General features: G+C 39.7%; 1 pseudogene; it reads left to right on the forward strand.

Moving 5' to 3' along the window:
- The first annotated feature begins 2052 nt into the window (after window positions 1–2052).
- The window catches only part of LOC118323896, a 3356-nt pseudogene continuing 794 nt past the window's right edge, over window positions 2053–4614 (forward strand).

The following is a 4614-nucleotide window of genomic DNA, read 5'->3' on the forward strand; positions in this document are numbered from 1 at the left end:
CAATGATAAGAACGACAGCTTCGTACATATAATACAGACAATGCATAACCTTTAGATAGATAGATAAAACTGAAACAACCACTAGCCTACTAGCCATTTAATACAACAAACTAGTTAAAAAGTAACAGTATAAACACTTATGAGGTGGCAACATAAAACAACAGCTTGAGATTAAATGACTATTGACACATCCTAAGTGATAGGAGGAAGGACTAATTCATGGTCCTCTGTCTTAAATGATATAATAAATTTAATTAAATGCATAATAGTTTTTAAAGTGGAAAATGATTAATCAATTGGATTATCGGAAATAATTACACAATAATAAAAAGAAACTTCGATTAGAAGGGGTAAGTGAAAAATAATCATAGGCTCCATGTAAAGAAAGGGTATATTTACTCAGTATAAACACCCAGATACATTTCTTTGTTTGTAAGATGATAGAGATATCGGTTGAATAGTGCGGTGAGATATAGATATATAAAGACTCTGATCATTATGTTATAAAACATACCTCGCGCTCGTCTACAAACTAATAACCCCACCCCATTTCGCCGCGCCCATCCGAATCCTCGTCATTGACCGCCCACCATCCTGCTACACATACAGAGACGGCGCGCGTCGCCAAACCCGCCCTCCGCATACACAACGCATCCCTGCTCTCATTGTTCCAATAAAGGAAAGACCCTCAACGTGTGGGTGGGTAGGCGTGGTGCGGCTCGCTGCCTAACACCCACGCGCGCCCACATGTGGGGTTGAATGAGAATAGAGAGGCAGAAAAATAGACTACTTGAAGAGTTAGATTCGTTATGTTATAGGATTAAACCTCTCGTTTATTTTTCACCAATTGGGAGAATGATCGACATCAAACAGTTAGTATATACTCACCACCCGGCCACACGCCGCTTAATCCACCACCGGCTCCTGGACACCATCACCCTCACCTTCAACCAGCGCTCAGCTGTCGAACACTTTCAAGGCAGCAAGATCTGTTGGCAAAAAATGGAAATCCAGCCTAGGTTCCCCCACTACTCAGATCCCCCCAGTGCGAGTACACACTCCCAATCCCCTGAGAAAATAAGAAACTATTGTGTTTTTGCTATCACCCCGCTTAAAATCAAGTCTTTTATATACTACACACCAGGATGCTGCACTGTTTCAACTGCATACATTCCAGCTAGGTAAGACTGAACCAACAAATAGGCCCCAAGCCTACACATCCCCTGCTCTTGATCACGGCGCCCATCGCTCGTGCTATCTCTCGCCGCATCCACCACCCTCTTCGCCACACAAAACGTTAGCATTTCCTCCTTTTGTAGCCTTCGGCAGAGGAAGTTGCAAATCTGCAACTCACACCCACGGCGCGCGGGCGCCGCCTAGACACCCTGACACGCGCGCACACACTAAAAGAATCCTACACAGCACTGGAGTCCGTGTGTAAATGCATTCTTCCGGTGTGGGTGCTGAACAGCCCATCAGCCTCGGCCGTGCTGCAGGAATCCCAAACTTGCTATATTCCAGTGGCCAGTGAAACCACAGTGACCAGTGTCTATAAGCTGCTAAAATACCCACATGTTGGATACATATTTCGAAACGTCTTGATACGAAACACATAGTCATCACTGATATTAATTTGATTGACAGTCTAACATGGGGTTAGTTGCAGTTTCTCCAGTCATATGCTGTAATTTCATTAAACAAACAAATACAGTATATAGTATATATATATAGAATATAGTTCTTTCTCATTAGACAATATAATTAAAACCCAGTATTTAGTCAAAAAGACAGGTTGGATACATTTTAATCCATATAATTTTCTTCGTGGCATGTCTAACTCTGACTGCTTGTACAACTTAGCAGTTTTCCATTTTGACACCTAAAATGCAGACGGAGCTAGAATTGATTAAACATGCAGCTTTCTGACTTCAAATGCCTTTTGGCACAATTTAATAACAACAGCTCAGAGAGAGGATTTGTTTGGAAATTGTTTCAATGCATATTAAAAAAAAAAATTATATTTCTTTTATTTCTGCTCATCCGCATAGCAACATGTGCAAGCTCACTCTAACTGCATGTAAAGCACACTGTTGAAGAAAATGTATCCTTAAAGGGTCAGCTCACCCAAACTTTGGAAACACAGATTTGGTTTGTGATGTTTACGACTTAAACATTTTATTTAGAAAATTCACAGTTCCACACAACACACACAGTGAGGTATGTGGGTTAACCAGAATACTGGGAACATTCTGGATAGAAATTGGCCTGTTGAATTTGTAAAAATGGCTGCAGAGATCTCAAAGAGCAATGTAATTAACCTGATCAAATAAAACTAAGCTTGTCTGTAATACTCAAGACCAGATTTTGTTTTAATTTTGTGATATGGATGAAACGACCCTTAGCTTTTAACCTAATACTAAGTCTGTCACTTTACAGGTCTCTGTTTGATCATCGCCAGCTTGGGTGAGTTCATGACCAACATTAATCATAAAAAATCTATACATCAGCAATCTATACTAGCAAATAAATAATCCACTATGATTTTCTTCCATGTCTCAGCCTCTTCCTCCAGGCTGGTGTGTTACTATAACAGGACAGAAAGTTCACGGTTTCAAATATTGATCCCAACCAGTGTACCCATCTGAGCTATGCCTTTTCTGACATTAACAACTAACAAAACCTGGTCCCCAGCAGTGCAGCTGACACACAAGGCTATCAGTCCTTTAATGGACTCAAATCCAGGTCAGTGCTTTACCCTATGAATGTTGTGAAAATTATGTTGAATTAATAATGTGTTGTTAGATAATCATTACTAAAGTTTTATACTCCCACAGAAATCCACTGCTTGAAACCATGTTGGCGGTTGGTGGCTTGAATTTTGACACACAAAAGTAAGTTATTTGTAAGAACATTTATGCAGTTTTTGTGCCAGTGCAAAGACAAGTGAGATGCTGGTATTTCATTATAAAATAGGTTAATTTGATGATTCTAACAGACGCCAACAAAATATGTGATAGATGTAAATCTTTAGCATAACTATTAACTACATAATAATGCAAATACACATTTACACACAGTCCAACCAACAGAAATATTTATACCTAATACCTTCATTACATTATGTGAAACCAACAGCAGGTTGCTGGAAAATTATCACACAAATATGTGCACATAAACTTGGTCAGAATTACTGGCAGCTGCAAACACCAAATTAAATAAACTTGCTTATGCTGCAAAACAATTGGGTGTTTGCATTAAATCTAATTTAGTGCAACCAAAGTAATCATCAGAGGCTCATATAAAATTTATTTTTTATATTTTACTACTACTTCTTTTACTACTACTGTACATTGTATTGTGCTCTAATAAAGAGGTCAGTAACTGCATATTTTTGTTTTTTGGATCATTGTGTGGATCATCTTCATCATCATTCATAATTACAAGTGAAAAACATGGTAACCAGACCATTTGCTTGAGGCTGTACATGCATAACCTTGTTCTTTGTGCTGCTCTTTGTGTTTGAGCTATTAAAACAGTGCCCTTAAATGCATGTGGATTGTCTTCTTGAACACAATGTTTTGTTCAAATGTTTTTTCAGATTCAGTAAAATGGCGGCATCACAACAAAACAGAGCAAACGTCATCCAGTCCGCTATCACACTACTGAGAACAAATGGGTTTCATGGGCTAAACCTTGACTGGAGGTACCCTGGAGGAGCTGGAAGCCAACCACAGGACAAGCAGAGATTCACACTGCTGTGCAAGGTCAGATCCTCAATTTCTCTTCTGGGACAGTCACTGTCAGAAATAATCCATACTACTTACTTAACTGAGACTGAACCATGCTTCTGTGTTTTATAGGAGCTCAAAGACGCCTTTATGGCTGAGGAAACAGCAACTAACCATGACAGATTACTCGTCACTGCTAGTGTCTCTGCTGAGAGAGCAACAACTCGATGACTATTATGAAATTGATTGCCACGCTAAAATAATCTTATATAATCCTCTTGACATTTACTACAACGATCCATCTAGCTGTCATGCGTTTTCTTTACCACACAAAACGTCATCTCTTCTGCATTTTATCAAGGCAATCTGGATTTCATTAAGTGGTCTGACATTTGACTTTCTTCACGGCCCTGGGAAGGTGCAACAGACATCACCAGCCCCTTACTACCGGGGATCCAAAGACAATGGCGAGACAAATCTATCTAACACTGCAAGTACTGCTCCACTGCCTGAACACCTTTCCTTATTTAGAGCGATGCTCCTTTCATCCTAATAGTCTTTTTTCCTTTTCCATATTTCAGGACTCTGGCCATCGAAGTTAACAGGACCAAGGGAGCACCTACAGAAAAAGCTAAACTTGGGGTTATCAGCATATGGGCCAAGCTTTTTTACCCTCCTCCTCTACGTCCGTGATGTTGGAGCACCAGCAGTGAGTCCTGGTGAGGACTTTGAGTAAAACTGCAAGCTGTGAACAGCCTGACTATAGTCTAACAGCTTTCACTATATTTCCTCCAACAATTTTCTATGTGTGTTAATATTAGATCTGAATGTGACATTTGACCTTTCTTTTCAGATTTGCCATTATCTTGAAGGGGTTCCAATCCAG

Source organism: Morone saxatilis, unplaced genomic scaffold (assembly GCF_004916995.1).
Source record: "Morone saxatilis isolate NCDOM2014 unplaced genomic scaffold, NCSU_SB_2.0 Contig15, whole genome shotgun sequence".
Taxonomy (NCBI): Eukaryota; Metazoa; Chordata; class Actinopteri; family Moronidae; genus Morone; species Morone saxatilis.